Source organism: Panthera onca, chromosome D4 (genome assembly GCF_046562875.1).
Source record: "Panthera onca isolate mPanOnc1 chromosome D4, mPanOnc1 haplotype 2, whole genome shotgun sequence".
NCBI lineage: Eukaryota > Metazoa > Chordata > Mammalia > Carnivora > Felidae > Panthera > Panthera onca.
Window position 1 is genome coordinate 6,689,269 of NC_138351.1, and position 17,345 is coordinate 6,706,613.

Consider the following 17,345-nt stretch of genomic DNA (forward strand, 5'->3'; position numbering starts at 1 on the left):
ATAGATTTGCTCCTTGAACATCTGCTTGATCATTTTTACTTTGCTTTGTGTTATGTTTTACGTATTAATTACTTTTGAAACGTGTACTTGCATTTCCCCTGTTTGTTTCTTCCCTTTGGTTAAAAGATTGTGGGTCTTTTATTGGATTTCTGTCCTCCATTTTCTAGTAACATATACATCTCACAACCTTCATCTTAAGAGAAATGTTTATGTCCCTTGACTTCTCTTGGCCATTTTGAGTTCAATAAGCACGCTAGTGAAGAAGATCCCATTTAAAATTTTGCTCTCTCTGTACTATTTTCCATACAGAAAATTGGAATACAGCAAAATAAGCACCTTTTCTTTGATTTAAAAAGTTTTCTTTGCCATATATGCTGTCTGATTTTGCTTTCAGGAAGTGCCAATTTACAAACGTACAATTTCAATCCTAAACACTTCACTATTCGTGCCTTTAAATAAATTCGTATATTTCCTATGTGATTCTTATATTATTTTCACACCATGCGAGAGTAATCGTATGTTCCTTAATATTTCTAATTCCCAATCCGTGTTCAAATTTCTCAAGTTGTCCTCAGAGCCTGTGGCAGCTGCTGTTTTTACAGTCGGGATCTCATCGAGCGGCAAGCATTGATTGGATTACGATGGTCACATTGAATCTAGAACATCTAGGGGCTATAAAAGAACGTGGGCAGAAAAACGGCCACCCACCAAAGGGGAAATTACTGCATGATCAAGTCAAGAAGCGAGGGCAGAGGCCTATGGGAAATGTAGTCCAATCCACACGGATCACCGCGCAGCACTCTGGGAACGGGTCTTCTGGGTCGTCTTCTTCTGCGCAAATGCCGTCCTAGCCCCGCCGCGTTTTTACGCATCTCCATCTTCCCGCGGAGCAGGTCCCAGAACTTTCTCGGTCAGGCAGGCTGCAAGGAGCACACCTGGGGTGAGGGCGCGGAGGGTCTGTGGAACCCGTGCGGGGCGTTGGGCTGGCGTGGGGGCGGTGGGTGTTACCCGGAAGCCACTGGCGGGAAGTCCGGAGCCCGAGGCGCGCTCCAGGGCACGCGCTCCCCGTGGGCGGGTCTGGCCGAGCCCCGTGTGCAGTCGGGGCGCGGTGCGGGCCGAGGTGTGCGGGACCGTGTGCCGGGCACGGCCTGCATCCCGACCCGGGCGGACCTCTGCGGGCGGCGGGAAGGGAAAGCGCGTTCCCGACGTTGGCAGCGAATGTGCTGGCAAGCGCGGGGGGTGGGGGATCTGCGGTGGAGCCCGAGTTTGCGAGCCGCAAAGACCAGGGAGATTCCAGGTCTGTCACCTGTAACCGGGGCGAGAGAAGTAACCTCGGAAAGAGGCAGGTCTTCTGGAACTGACGATAGGAGTGAGGGTAATGTCCGCTTGTGGGCGTGTCTCGGAGAGTTAGGTGAGAGCTCACCTGGGAAGCGGTTACCCTACTGCCGGGTGCAGGTACCGGCACACGCGTTACCCCGGTGTGAAATCCGAGTCTCAGATGGGTGAGATCGTACAGTCTGAGGGGGCCAGCCAGGTGTCCACGGCGCTGTCCCTTTTGCTTCGCTTCCTGGCTTCGCTCACGCAAGGGGTAAAGTAGTCTTACGAAGACACTGGATAAAGATGGAGCCTGCGTCTTTTTTCTGTGCTAATTTTGATGAAAGAGCAGTGCTTGATCCTTTCGTATACTGTAGTCATTAGCTGATTGGTTTTTTTAACTTGATGGAAAAAAGTTTAGAAACCTGCAGGCTTATGCCCCCACGATCACTTAAGGGACACTTACGGACAGTCGTTGGCTCTGCACAGTCATTCCCGTCCCTTTTCCAGGGTCCAACCGCCCTATTCCTGGAGGGAGCCTCCTCTCCTTCTGGGGTGCTGAGACTTTGTGGAAGTGAATTTAGAAGCCGCCGGGCAGGCCAGACCCTTCACGGTCTCCCGACAGGTGCAGAAAATGAACACATCTCAGGTGAGCCTTCATTTCGTTCCTCACTTTGTATTACGGTGGATTTAAGAAGCTTATAAAGCTTTATAAGAAGCTTATAAAGACATTCAGAAAAGTAGAAAAAGGTTTAGATCAAGTTAAACTTTACTTTTTAACACTGGTTTACACTGTTTACCACTAATGCTGATTTTTCTAAATTTATTTATTTTGAGAGAGAGCAAGCGAGGGAGGGGCAGAGAGAGGGGGAAGAGAGAGAATCCCAAGCAGGCTCCGCACTGTCAGCATAGAGCCGGATGTGGGCCTCCAACTCGCGAACCAGGAGATCATGACCTGAGCGGAAACCAAGTGTTGGACACTTAACCGACTGAGCCACCTAGACGCTCCTCCTTCCATTATTAACCAGCAATTATAGCATACCATATATTCTTGCTTTAAAGTTTTTTCCTAAAGAGGACATTTTTCCATATTGAGACTTAAAAAGCATCCTCATTTTTTACTATAGCTTCATTGTGGTCTAGTATGTAAAAGTACTGTTGGTAATTTAATCAGCCTTCTATTGAAAGACATTTGGGTTGTCTACAATTACGTGATTGTAGGGGTGAAACTATAAGCTAAAATGGTCAGAGGTTAAATGCAGTTTCATTTTGTTAAATACTCTAAATGCTGTCCTCCATAGTGGTTATTATACTTGTATTCCTGCCTGTGAAGTGTTTATTCATAACTGGCATATTGAGCTCCTGAGGCGCTCCGTGCCCTGGTGTAATTACCACGTAAAGAGCCGACAAAGATTTGTGCCCTCATGTAGCTTACATTCAGGTGATGGAAGATGATTAAAAGACTTTGTTATTTGATAATCGACATAGAAGAAATGAAACAAGGAACGCGTTGTGAAGGATCGATTTTAATTTTAAATAAGTTGATCAGATACGCGTCTCTGAGAAAATATTTGGAGACAGCATTTGACAAGTGTGGGGACAGAAGACTTGCTGGTGTCTACAGAAGAACACTTCATGCTGAGGAAACTTGCCAGTGCAAGGACCCTGAGGCAAAGTGGTACCCGAGGCGTCCTGCCAACAGCAAGAACAGAGGGCCAGTATGGCTGAATAGGTGAAAGAGGACAGATCACGTGGGGCATTGAAGGCCATCACACTTTTCACGCACGTAATACATTTGAGATCGTCCCTGTTGTTGCATGTGTCAGTCCCATTGCATGGCTCTGTCACAATTTGTTGATCTGTGTACCGGTTGGACATTTGTGTTGCTCCCAGCTTCTGGCCTTGTGAATAAAGCTGCTTGAATGTTCATTTTTCAGTCTTTTTGCCTGGACACATACCTTCATTTCTCTTGAGAAAATGCTTGAGAGTGTGTGGGATCCTGGGTCTTGTAATAAGTGCATGTTTAACATCACAAGGTGCTGCTGTACTGTTTTTGAAGTGGCCATGCCATTGAGATTTCTAGATGCTGTGAATCTGCACCAGCATTTGGTATTGGCAGTTTCCGGGGGCGGTGGGGGGGAAGTAGTGGGTTTTTTGTTTGGTTTGGTTTTCAGTTTAAGCTGTTATGCTAGGTATGTACAGGTATTTCATTGTACCTGTATTTAATCTGGTGCCTAATGATGTTGAGCGTCATTTCATTTGCATAGTACCCTCCAGTTCCATCCACGTAGTTGCAAATGGCAAGATTTCATTCTTTTTGATTGCCGAGTAATACTCCATTGTATAGATATACCACGTCTTCTTTACCCATTCATCCGTTGATGGACATTGGGCTCTTTCCATACTTTGGCTATTGTTGATAGCGCTGCTATAAACGTGGGGGTGCATGTGCCCCTTCGAAACAGCATACCTGAATCCCTTGGATAAATACCTAGTAGTGTGCAATTGCTGGGTCGTAGGGTAGTTCTCTTTTTAATTTTTTGAGGAACCTCCATACTGTTTTCCAGAGCGGCTGCACCAGTTTGCATTCCCACCTGCTTAATGCTGTTTTCTAAGAACAAACATTTTTAATTGATCAATTTACAATTTATCAAAATATCAGACTTTATGGGTTTTCTTTGTTGTTTCATCTAACCAAGGTCACAAATATACTCCTATGTTACCTGTTAGAAGTTTATGGTTATAGATTCCACATTTACATTTATGATCAGTTTGAGTTTAATTTTTGTTTATGATACAAGTTGTGGTTGGTTCAAGGAAACTCCTCCCTCCCCCCTACCCCTCCCCCCATCTTATGGAGCTTTATTATTCCAGTACCATTTATTGAGAAGAAGGTACTTTATCTCCATTGAATTGCCTTGGCACCCCTGTTGGAAGGCATTTGACTATGAATGTGTCCATCTATTTCTGGACCCTATTCTGTAGTTTGTGTCTATCATTTTGCCATTACCACACTGTCTCGATTGTTGTTGATTGATTACATGCCTTGAAATCATGTAATGTGAGTTCTTCACTTTCATTCTCTTTTCAGAATTGTTTTGGATATTCTAGGTCCTGTGCTCCTCCATTTAGAATCATTCTATCTCATAAAAGCTTCTGGGATTTAGCCTATGATTGTATGGGATCTATAGATCAACTTGAGGAGAACTAAAAGAATTGACATTGGAGCATACTGAGCCTTCCAATCCCTGAACACACTATAGCTTTTCATTTATTGGTGGTAAAGTGGGTTATAAGCTCTGAAAGGACATGATTTGTTTTTTACATTTTGGACAAATCACTGGCTCCTGTTTAAGAATTGACTCTCGTGGGGCACTGGTTGAAGCAGTGACAATTTAGGAAGCTATTCAGGTGATTCAAGAATCCATGGTGTTAAGTCAGCACTGGTGATACCTCCAGGTGGTGAGAATCTGGGTATATTTTGAAGGTGAAGCAAACAGTATGAAAGTGCGTGTGTCCCATAGCCTTGCAGATACTCTGCTGCCAAACACAGGACTTTTCAAAATGGGATAAAAACCTATTGCGTTTCATAGATCACTTTGGTTTGATAAACATTGTTTTATGATTGTGGTCCATTTTCACTCCTTTTTTTTTTTTTTTTTGAACTATACTTTTTTTTTTGAAAAGTATTTGTATTTTATTGTTTTATTTTTTTATTTTTTTTAATATATGAAATTTATTGTCAAATTGGTTTCCATACAACACCCAGTGCTCATCCCAAAAGATGCCCTCTTCAATGCCCATCACCTACCCTCCCTCCCACCCCCCATCAACCCTCAGTTTGTTCTGTTTTTAAGAGTCTCTTATGCTTTGGCTCTTTCCCACTCTAACCTCTTTTTTTTTTTTCCTTCCCCTCCCCCATGGGTTTCTGTTAAGTTTCTCAGGATCCACATAAGAGTGAAAACATACGGTATCTGTCTTTCTCTGTATGGCTTATTTCACTTAGCATCACACTCTCCAGTTCCATCCACGTTGCTACAAAGGGCCAGATTTCATTCTTTCTCATTGCCATGTAGTACTCCATTGTGTATATAAACCACAGTTTCTTTATCCATTCATCAGTTGATGGACATTTAGGCTCTTTCCATAATTTGGCTATTGTTGAGAGTGCTGCTCTAAACATTGGGGCACAAGTGCCCCTATGCATCAGTACTCCTGTATCCCTTGGGTAAATTCCCAGCAGTGCTGCTACTGGGTCATAGGGTAGGTCTATTTTTAATTTTTTGAGGAACCTCCACACCATATTCCAGAGTGGCTGCACCAGTTTGCATTCCCACCAACAGTGCAAGAGGGTCCCCATTTCTCCACATCCTCTCCAGCATCTGTAGTCTCCTGATTTGTTCATTTTGGCCACTCTGACTGGCGTGAGGTGATATCTGAGTGTGGTTTTGATTTGTATTTCCCTGATAAGGAGCAATGTTGAACATCTTTTCATGTGCCTGTTGGCCATCTGGATGTCTTCTTTAAAGAAGTGTCTATTCATGTTTTCTGCCCATTTCTTCACTGGATTATTTGTTTTTGGGTGTGGAGTTTGGTGAGCTCTTTATAGATTTTGGATACTAGCCCTTTGTCTGATATGTCATTTGCAAATATCTTTTCCCATTCCGTTGGTTGCCTTTTAGTTTTGTTGATGGTTTGCTTTGCTGTGCAGAAGCTTTTTATCTTCATGGGGTCCCAATAGTTCATTTTTGCTTTTAATTCCCTTGCCTTTGGGGATGTGTCAAGTAAGAAATTGCTGCGGCTGAGGTCAGAGAGGTCTTTTTCTGCTTTCTCCTCTAGGGTTTTGATGGTTTCTTGTCTCACATTCAGGTCCTTTATCCATTTTGAGTTTATTTTTGTGAATGGTGTAAGAGAGTGGTCTAGTTTCATTCTTCTGCATGTTGCTGTCCAGTTCTCCCAGCACCATTTGTTAAAGAGACTGTCTTTTTTCCATTGGATATTCTTTCCTGCTTTGTCAAAGATTAGTTGGCCATACTTATGTGGGTCTAGTTCTGGGGTTTCTATTCTATTCCATTGGTCTATGTGTCTGTTTTTGTGCCAGGACCATGCTGTCTTGATTACAGCTTTGTGGCAGAGGCTGAAGTCTGGGATTTGATGCCTCCTGCTTTGGTCTTCTTCAAAATTACTTTGGCTCTTCGAGGTCTTTTGTGGTTCCATATGAATTTTAGGATTGCTTGTTCTAGCTTCGAGAAGAATGCTGGTGCAATTTTGATTGGGATTGCATCGAATGTGTAGATAGCTTTGGGTAGTATTGACATTTTGACAATATTTATTCTTCCAACCCATGAGCACGGAATGTTTTTCCATTTCTTTATATCTTCTTCAATTTCCTTCATAAGCTTTCTGTAGTTTTCAGCATACAGATCTTGTACATATTTAGTTAGATTTATCCCTAGGTATTTTATGCTTCTTGGTGCAGTTATGAATGGGATCAGTTTCTTTATTTGTCTTTCTGTTGCTTCATTATTAGTATATAAGAATGCAACTGATTTCTGTACATTGATTTTGTATCCTGCAACTTTGCTGAATTCATGTGTCAGTTCTAGCAGACTTCTGGTGGAGTCTGTCGGATTTTCCATGTATAATATCATGTCATCTGCAAAAAATGAAAGCTTGACTTCATCTTTGCCAATTTTGATGCCTTTGATTTCCTTTTGTTGTCTGATGGCTGATGCTAGAACTTCCAACACTATGTTAAACAACAGTGGTGAGAGTGGACATCCCTGTCGTGTTCCTGATCTCAGGGAGAAAGCTCTCAGTTTTTCCCTATTGAGGATGATGTTAGCTGTGGGCTTTTCATAAATGGCTTTTATGATACTTAAGTATCTTCCTTCTATCCCAACTTTTTCGAGGGTTTTTATTAAGAAAGGGTGCTGAATTTTGTCAAATGCTTTTTCTGCATCGATTGACAGGATCATATGGTTCTTTTCTTTTATTAATGTGATGTATCACGTTGATTGATTTGCGAATGTTGAACCAGCCCTGCATCCCAGGAATGAATCCCACTGGATCATGGTGAATAATTCTTTTTATATGCTGTTGAATTCGATTTGCTAGTATCTTATTGAGAATTTTTGTATCCATATTCATCAGGGATATTGGCCTGTAGTTCTCTTTTTTTACTGGGTCTCTGTCTGGTTTAGGAATCAAAGTAATACTGGCTTCATAGAATGAGTCTGGAAGCTTTCCTTCCCTTTCTATTTTTTGGAATAGCTTGAGAAGGATAGGTATTACCTCTGCTTTAAATCTCTGGTAGAATTCCCCAGGGAAGCCATCTGGTCCTGGACTCTTACTTGTTGGGAGATTTTTGATAACTGATTCAATTTCTTTGCTGGTTATGGGTCTGTTCAAGCTATTCCCTCCAGTTTGAGTTTTGGAAGTGTGTGGGTGTTTAGGAATTTGTCCATTTCTTCCAGGTTGTCCAGTTTGTTAGCATACAATTTTTCATAGTATTCCCTGATAATTGCTTGTATTTCTGAGGGATTGGTTGTAATAATTCCATTTTCATTCATGATTTTATCTATTTGGGTCATCTCCCTTTTCTTTTTGAGAAGCATGGCTAGAGGTTTATCAATTTTGTTTATTTTTTCAAAAAACCAACTCTTGGTTTCATTGATCTGCTCTACAGTTTTTTTAGATTCTATTTTGTTTATTTCTGCTCTGATCTTTATTATTTCTCTTCTTCTGCTGGGTTTGGGGTGTCTTTGCTGCTCTGCTTCTATTTCCTTTAGGTGTGCTGTTAGATTTTGTATTTGGGATTTTTCTTGTTTCTTGAGATAGGCCCGGATTGCAATGTATTTTCCTCTCAGGACTGCCTTCGCTGCGTCCCAAAGTGTTTGGATTGTTGTATTTTCATTTTCGTTTGTTTCCATATATTTTTTATTTTCTTCTCTAATTGCCTGGTTGACCCATTCATTCTTTAGTAGGGTGTTCTTTAACCTCCATGCTTTTGGAGGTTTTCCAGACTTTTTCCTGTGGTTGATTTCAAGCTTCATAGCATTGTGGTCCGAAAGTATGCATGGTATGATCTCAATTCTTGTATACTTATGTAGGGCTGTTTTGTGACCCAGTAAGTGATCTATCTTGGAGAATGTTCCATGTGCACTCGAGAAGAAAGTATATTCTGTTGCTTTGGGATGCAGAGTTCTAAATATATCTGTCAAGTCCATCTGATCCAATGTATCATTCAGGCCCCTTGTTTCTTTATTGACCGTGTGTCTAGATGATCTATCCATTGTTGTAAGTGGGGTATTAAAGTCCCCAGCAGTTACCACATTCTTGTCAATAAGGTTGCTTATGTTTGTGAGTAATTGTTTTATATATTTGGGGGCTCCCGTATTCGGCGCATAGACATTTATAATTGTTAGTTCTTCTTGATGGATAGACCCTATAATTATTATATAATGCCCTTCTTTATCTCTTGTTACAGCCTTTAATTTAAAGTCTAGTTTGTCTGATGTAAGTATGGCTACTCCAGCTTTCTTTTGACTTCCACTAGCGTGATAAATAGTTCTCCATCCCCTCACTCTCAATCTGAAGGTGTCCTCAGGTCTAAAATGAGTCTCTTGTAGACAGCAAATAGATGGGTCTTGTTTTTTTATCCATTCTGATACCTTATGTCTTTTGGTTGGCGCATTTAGTCCATTTACGTTCAGTTATTATAGAAAGATAATGGGTTTAGAGTCATTGTGATGTCTGTAGGTTTCATGCTTGTAGCAGTGTCTCTGGTACTTTGTCTCACAGGATCCCCCTTAGGATCTCTTGTAGGGCTGGTTTAGTGGTGATGAATTCCTTCAGTTTTTGTTTGTTTGGAAAGACCTTTATCTCTCTTTCTATTCTAAATGACAGATTTGCTGGATAGAGGATTCTCGGCTGCATATTTTTCTGTTCATCACATTGAAGATTTCCTGCCATTCCTTTCTGGCCTGCCAAGTTTCAGTAGAGAGATCCAACACGAGTCTTATCGGTCTCCCTTTAAATGTTAGAGCACATTTATCCCTAGCTGCTTTCAGAATTTTCTCTTTATCTTTGTATTTTGCCAGTTTGACTATGATGTCTTGCAGAAGATCGATTCAAGTTATGTCTGAAGGGAGTTCTCTGTGCCTCTTGGATTTCCATGCCTTTTTCCTTCCCCAGATCAGGGAAGTTCTCAGCTTTGATTTCTTCAAGTATACCTTCAGCACCTTTCCCTCTCTCTTCCTCCTCTGGAATACCAATTATGCGTAGATTATTTCTCTTTAGTGCATCACTTAGTTCTCTAATTTTCCCTTCATACTCCTGGATTTTTTTATCTCTCTTTTTCTCAGCTTCTTCTTTTTCCATAATTTTATCTTCTAGTTCACCTATTCTCTCCTCTGCCTCTTCAATCCGAGCTGTGGTCGTCTCCATTTTTTTTTTTTTTTGCAGCTCATTAATAGCATTTTTTAGCTCCTTCTGGCTGTTCCTTAGTCCCTTGATCTCTGTAGCAATAGATTCTCTGCTGTCCTCTATATGTTTTCAAGCCCAGCGATTAATTTTATGACTATTGTTTTAAATTCACTTTCTGTTATATTGTTTAAATCGTTTTTGATCAGTTCGTTAGCTGTTGCTACTTCCTGGAGTTTCTTTTGAGGGGAATTCTTCCGTTTCATCATTTTGGATAGTCCCTGGAGTGGTGCGGAACTGCAGGGCACTTCCCCTGTACTGTCTTGAATAACTTGTGTTGGTGGGCGGGGCCGCAGTTAGACCTGATGTCTGCCCCTAGCCCACCGCTGGGGCCACAGTCAGACTGGTGTGTACCTTCTCTTCCCCTCTCCCAGGGGCAGGACTCACCGTGGAGTGGTGTGGCCTCTGTCTGGGCTACTTGCACACTGCCAGGCTTGTGGTGCTGGGGATCTGGCGTATTAGCTGGGGTGGATCGGCAAGGTGCACAGGGGTGGGAGGGGAAGGCTCAGCTCGCTTATCCTTCGGTGATCTGCTTCGGGAGGGGCCCTGAGGCACCGGGAGGGAGTCAGACCCGCCGGAGGGATGGATCCGCAGAAGCACAGCGTTGGGTGTTTGCATGGCACAAGCAAGGTCCCTGACAGGAACTGGTCCCCTTTGGGATTTTGGCTGGGGGATGGGCGAGGGAGATGGCGCTGGCGAGCGCCTTTGTTCCCCTCCAAGCTGAGCTCTGTCCTCCGGGGCTCAACAACTCTCCCTCCCGTTGTCCTCCAGCCCTCCCGTTCTCCGAGCAGAGCTGTTAGCTTATAACCTTCCAGATGTCAAGTCCCGCTTGCTGTGGGAACACACTCCGTCCGGCCCCTCCGCTTTTGCAAGCCAGACTCGGGGGCTCTGCTTGGCCGGCGGGCCGCCCCTCTGCCCCGGCTCCCTCCCACCAGTCCATGTAGCGCGCACCACCTCTCGGCCCTTCCTACCCTCTTCCGTGGACCTCTCGTCTATGCTTGGCTCCGGAGAATCCATTCTGCTAGTGTTCTGGTGATTTTCTGGGTTATTTAGGCAGGTGTGAGTGGAATCTAAGTGATCTGCAGGACGCGGTGAGCCCAGCGTCCTCCTATGCCGCCATCTTCCTGAACTATGTATTCTTTACTCTGATTCTATTTTGTGTTTTGAGCTTTTACTTATATTTTGAGATTTATCTTTTCCTGTGATGTGGACTACAAATTTTTCTCTAATATTTATGTTTTGGTAAAGTTAATAACCAAAACTTTTTTTTTATGTTTATTTATTTTGTGAGAGAGAGAGAGCAAGCCAGGGAGGGGGCAGCGAGAAAGATATCCTGATATGGGCCATATCATTGTTTTTTCATTTGCAAATATTTTCTTCCATTTAGTAAGTTGCCTTTTCATTTTGATGATGGTTTCTTTGCAGTGCAGAAGCTTTGGATGTAGGCCCGCTTGTTTATTTTTGCCAAAAGTCATCACCAACACTGATGTCAAGAAGCTTAACCCTATGTTTTTTTCTAGGAGTTTTATGGCGTCAGGTCTTACACTCAAGTGTTTAATCCATTTTGATTTGATTTTTGTGTATGGTGGATAGTGGTCCAGTTTTAGTTTTTTGCACGTGGCTGCCCAGTTTTCCCAACACTTTAATTGAAGTGACTGTTCTTTTCCCATTGTATAGTCTTATGTCTTTTGTCATTAATTACTTGGCCATATTTGTGTCATTTACTTTTGGACTCTCTATTCTGTTCCCTTGGTCAGTGGGTCTGTTTTATGCCAATACCATACTGTTTTGATTACTGTAGCTTTGTAAGATAGTTTGAAATCAGGAAGTGTGATATCTCCAGCTTTGTTCTTCTTTCATAAGATTGCTTTCGCTATTGCAGATCTTGTGTGGTTCCATACAGATTTTAGGATATTTGTTAACAATGTTAATTTTCCCAGTCCAAGAGCATGGACTATCTTTCCACTTAATTCATGTCTTTCTAAATTACTTTCATCATTGACTTACAGTTTTTATTGTACAGATCTTTCACCTCCTTGGTTAAATTTACTACTAGGTTTTCTTTTTGATGAAATTATAAGTGGGATTATATTCTTAATTTCTCTTCTGATAGTGCATTGTGTTGTATAGAAAGCCATTGATTTTTGAATATTGATTTTATATACGGCAACCTTACCGTATTTATTAGTTTTGTCAGTTTTAAGGTATAGTGTTTAGGGCTTTCTATGTCTAATATTATGTCACCTGTAAATAGAGACTTTTAGTTTTTCCTTTACCATTTGGATTCCTTTTTTGTTTGTTTTTCTTACCTAATTGCTTTGGCCAGGGTTTCCAGTAGTATGTTGAATAAAAGTGGCAAGACAGACATCCTTGTCTTGTTCCTGATCTCAGAGGAAAAGTTTTCAACTTTCCCCATTGAGTATGATGTTAGCTGTAGGTTTGTCGTATATAGCCTTTATTATGTGGTGGTGTGTTCCCTTTCTACCCACTTTGTTGAGTTTTTATCATGAGTAGGTGTTAGATTTTGTCAAATGCTTTTTCTGCCTCCATTGAAATGAACATATGATTTTTATTTTTCATTTTGTCACTTGGTATATCACATGGATTGATTTGTGGATGTTGAACCATCCTTGCATCCCTAGGATAAGTTCCACTTGATCATGGTGTCTGATCCTTTTTTAATGTATTACTGACTTGGGTTTACCAATTTTGTTGAGAATTTTGCATCTGTGTTCATCAAGGATATTGGCCTGTAATTTTCTTACAGTGTCCTTGTCTGTCTTGGTATCAGGAATGCTGGCTTTGTAAAATACGTTCCAAAGTGTTCCCTCCTCTTGTGATTTGGACGAGTATGAGAAAATTTGGTATTAATTCTTCTTTAAGTGATTAGTAAAATTCACCAGTGAAGCCATCTGGTCCTGGACTTTTGCTACAGATTTGTCTGTTTCGTTTTTCTTTATGAAGACCAGCTCTTAGTTTTATTGGTCTTTTCTATTGTCTTTTTGTTTTCCATTTTATTTACTTCTGCTCTGGTATTTTTTATTACCCTCCGGCTAATAACTTTGGACATAGTTTTGGACTTATTTTTCTAGTTCCTCTAAGTGCAAAGTAAGATTGCTTACATGAGATCTTTCTGTTTATTAATGTAAACATTTATTGCCATGAATTCCCCTCTTACTACTGCTTTTGCCATGTGTCTTAAATTTAAAATTTTTTTTTAATGTTTATTTATTTTTGAGACAGAGAGAGACAGAGCATGAACGGGGGAGAGTCAGAGAGAGAGGGAGACACAGAATCTGAAACAGGCTCCAGGCTCTGAGCTGTCAGCACAGAGCCCAACGCGGGGCTCGAACTCACAGACCACGAGATCATGACCTGAGCTGAGGTCAGTCGCTTAACCGACTGAGCCACCCAGGCGCCCCTCTTAAATGTATTGAATTTCCATTTTCATTTTTCTCAAGATATTTTTGATTTCTCATTTCATTTCTCATAACCTTTGGTTGGTTGGTAACATGTGATTTAATAACCACATATTTGTGCATTGTCTAGAGTAATTGCAATTTATTTCTGATTTTATACCATTGTGGTTAGAGAAAATGCTTAATATGATTTCAGTCTTCTTAAATTTATTAAGATTTGTTTTGTGGCCTGGAGATATATTCTGGAGAATGTTTCAAGTCTACTTAAGAAGAATGTGTATTTTGCTGCTTTTGGATGGCAAGTTTTATAAATGTCTATTAAATCCATCTGGTATAACACGTAGTTTAAGTCTTATGTTTCCTTATTGCTTTTCTTTCTGGATGATCTATCCATCGTTGCAAGTGGTGTATTGCAGTTCCAAACTATAACTGTATTCCTATCTATTTCTACCTTCAGATCTGTTAATTTCTGGATATCATTAGGTGTTCCTATGTTGGGCAGCATAAATATTTACAAATGTTACATCCTTTTCTTAGAATGACCTCTTATCATTATATAATTATCTTCGTTTCTTGTTACAGTTTTTGTCTTGAAGTCTATTTTGTTTGTTGTAAGTATAGCTATCCTCATTTTCTTTGTTTTAAATTTTTTTTTAACATTTATTCATTTTTGAGAAACAGACCATGAGTGGGGGAGGGGCAAAGAGAGAGACACAGAATCTGAAGCACGCTCCAGTCTCCAAGCTGTCAGCACAGAACCTGACACGGGGCTCAAACCCACGGACTGTGAGATCATGACCTGCACTGAAGTCCAACGCTTAACTGACCTATCTTTATTTTCTTTTTAATTCGATTTGCATGGAATATCTTTTTGTATCCCTTCACTATGAGTCTGTGTGTCCTTAAAGCTAAAGTGAGTCTTTTGTAGGCAGCATGTAGTTGTAACTTAAAAAAAAAAAAAAAAAAATCTATTTAGCCTGTCTCTCTTGATTAGAGAATTTAGTCTATTTACATTAAAATCATTTGTGATAGCTAATGTCTTTTCTATTGCCATTTGTTCATTGTTTTCTGGCTTTTGGTAATTCCTTTGTTCCTTTCTTCTTTTTGTCCCTTTCTTGTGATTTGGTGATATTCTGTGATGGTACACGTTGATTTATCTTTTGGTTTTCTACCAAAAGTAGTAAATAACTTTATCGTCAGTAGCACTGCTGTAAACATTGGAGTGCATGTACCCCTTTGAAACAGCATACCTGTATCCTTTGGATAAATTCCTAGTAGTGCAATTTCTGGGTCGTAGGGTAGTTCTATTTTTAATTTTTTGAGGAAACTTCCTAGTGTTTTCCAGAGTGGCTGCATCAGTTTGCCTTCCCACCAACAGTGCAAGAGGGTTACCCTTTCTCCACATCCTTGCCAATATCTGTTGTTTCCTGAGTTGTTAATTTTAGCCATTCTGATAGGTGTGAGGTGGTATCTCATCATGATTTTGATTTGTATTTCCCTGATGATGTGTTGAGCATTTTTTCTTGTGTCTGTTAGCTATCTAAAAGATGTCTTCTTTTAAAAAGTGTCTATTCATGTCTTCTGCCCATTGCTTTAGTGGATTATTTGTTGTTTAGGAGTTGAGTTTGGTAAATTCTTTATAGATTTTGGATACTAATCCTTTATCAGATAATGTCCTTTACAAATATCTTCTCCCATTAAGTCAGTTGCCTTTTAGTTTTGCTGATTGTTTCCTTTGCTGTGCAGAAGCTTTTTTGATGAGGTACCAATAGTTCATTTTTGCTTTTGTTTCCCTTGCCTCTAGAGACATGTCAAGTAAGAAGTTGCTGTGGCTGGGGTCAAAGAGGTTGTTGCCAGTTTCTCCTCTAAGATTTTGATGGCTTCCTATCTTCCGTCTAGGTCTCTCATCAATTTTGAGTTTATTTTTGTGTATGGTGTAAGAAAGTGGTCCAAGTTCATTTTTCTGCATGTCGGTGTCCCGTTTTCCCAGCATCATTTGTTGAAGAGACTGTGTTTTTTCCATTGGGTATTCTTTCCCGCTTTGTCAAAGATTAGTTGGCCATATGTTGGTGGGTCCATTTCTGGGCTCTCTATTCTGTTCCACTGATCTATGTGTCTGTTTTTGTGCCAGTACCATACTCTCTTGATGATTACAGCTTTGTAATACAGGTTAAAGTCCAGGATTGTGATGCTTCCAGCTTTGGTTTTTCTTTTTCAGGATTGTTTTGGCTATTCGGGGTCTTTTGTGGTTCCATACAAATTTTAGGATTGTTTGCTCCAGCTCTGTGAAGACTGCTGGTGTTATTTTGACAATGATTGCATTGAATATGTAGATTGCTTAGGGTAGTATCAACCCTTTAACAATGTTTGTTCTTCCAATCCATGAGCATGGAATGTTTTTCCATTTTTGTGTGTGTGTCTTCAATTTCTTTCATAAGCTTTCTATAGTTTTCAGCATACAAACTTTTTACCTTTTGATTAGGTTTATTCCTAGGTATTTTATGGTTTTTCGTTCAACTGTGAATGGGATCGATTCCTTGATTTCTCTTTCTGCTGCTTCATTATTGGTGTATAGAAACGCAACCGATTTCTGTACATTGATTTTTATATCCTGCAACTTTGCTGAATTCATGGATCAGTTCTAGCAGTTTTTTGGTGGAGGTTTTTGGGTTTTCCACATAGACTAGCATGTCGTCGCTGAAGGGATACTGTCTATTATTTACCTTCAGGAATTCAGTTACATTTCCCAGTCTCGTTGGCAGTGTTCCCTGTCTTCCTTTGTTGTACATTTATAGTAGGTTTTGTTTTTTTTTGTTTTTTTTTTTATTTTATTTTATTTATTTATTTATTTTTTTAATATATGAAATTTACTCTCAAATTGGTTTCCATACAACACCCAGTGCTCATCCCAAAAGGTGCCCTCCTCAATACCCATCACCCACCCTGCCCTCCCTCCCACCCCCCATCAACCCTCAGTTTGTTCTCAGTTTTTAACAGTCTCTTATGCTTTGGCTCTCTCCCACTCTAACCTCTTTTTTTTTTTTTTTTCCTTCCCCTCCCCCATGGGTTTCTGTTACGTTTCTCAGGATCCACATAAGAGTGAAACCATATGGTATCTGTCTTTCTCTGTATGGCTTATTTCACTTAGCATCACACTCTCCAGTTCCATCCATGTTGCTACAAAAGGCCATATTTCATTTTTTCTCATTGCCACGTAGTATTCCATTGTGTATATAAACCACAATTTCTTTATCCATTCATCAGTTGATGGACATTTAGGCTCTTTCCATAATTTGGCTATTGTTGAGAGTGCCGCTATAAACATTGGGGTACAGGTGCCCCTATGCATCAGTACTCCTGTATCCCTTGGATAAATTCCTAGCAGTGCTATTGCTGGGTCATAGGGTAGGTCTATTTTTAATTTTCTGAGGAACCTCCACACTGCTTTCCAGAGCGGCTGCACCAATTTGCATTCCCACCAACAGTGCAAGAGGGTTCCTGTTTCTCCACATCCTCTCCAGCATCTATAGTCTCCTGATTTGTTCATTTTGGCCACTCTGACTGGCGTGAGGTGGTATCTGAGTGTGGTTTTGATTTGTATTTCCCTGATAAGGAGCGACGTTGAACATCTTTTCATGTGCCTGTTGGCCATCCGGATGTCTTCTTTAGAGAAGTGTCTATTCATGTTTTCTGCCCATTTCTTCACTGGGTTATTTGTTTTTCGGGTGTGGAGTTTGATGAGCTCTTTATAGATTTTGGATACTAGCCCTTTGTCCGATGTGTCATTTGCAAATATCTTTTCCCATTCCGTTGGTTGCCTTTTAGTTTTGTTGGTTGTTTCCTTTGCTGTGCAGAAGCTTTTTATCTTCATAAGGTCCCAGTAATTCACTTTTGCTTTTAATTCCCTTGCCTTTGGGGATGTGCCGAGTAAGAGATTGCTACGGCTGAGGTCAGAGAGGTCTTTTCCTGCTTTCTCCTCTAAGGTTTTGATGGTTTCCTGTCTCACATTCAGGTCCTTTATCCATTTTGAGTTTATTTTTGTGAATGGTGTGAGAAAGTGGTCTAGTTTCAACCTTCTGCATGTTGCTGTCCAGTTCTCCCAGCACCATTTGTTAAAGAGACTGTCTT

The 17,345-nt window shown here is 40.7% G+C and overlaps 1 long non-coding RNA gene across 3 annotated transcripts in view; it reads left to right on the plus strand.

The window, feature by feature from the left end:
• The first annotated feature begins 826 nt into the window (after positions 1-826).
• LOC144613992 (uncharacterized) overlaps positions 827-17,345 on the plus strand; it is a 45,649-nt gene continuing 29,130 nt past the window's right edge. For 2 of the 3 annotated variants that reach the window (XR_013551512.2, XR_013551511.2), the window contains exons 1-2: positions 827-940; positions 1,825-1,963. This is a non-coding gene — a long non-coding RNA (uncharacterized LOC144613992). Of the gene's footprint in view, positions 941-1,824; positions 1,964-2,744; positions 3,302-17,345 lie in introns of those variants that run through there. The other variant, XR_013551510.1, reaches the window with a different exon arrangement.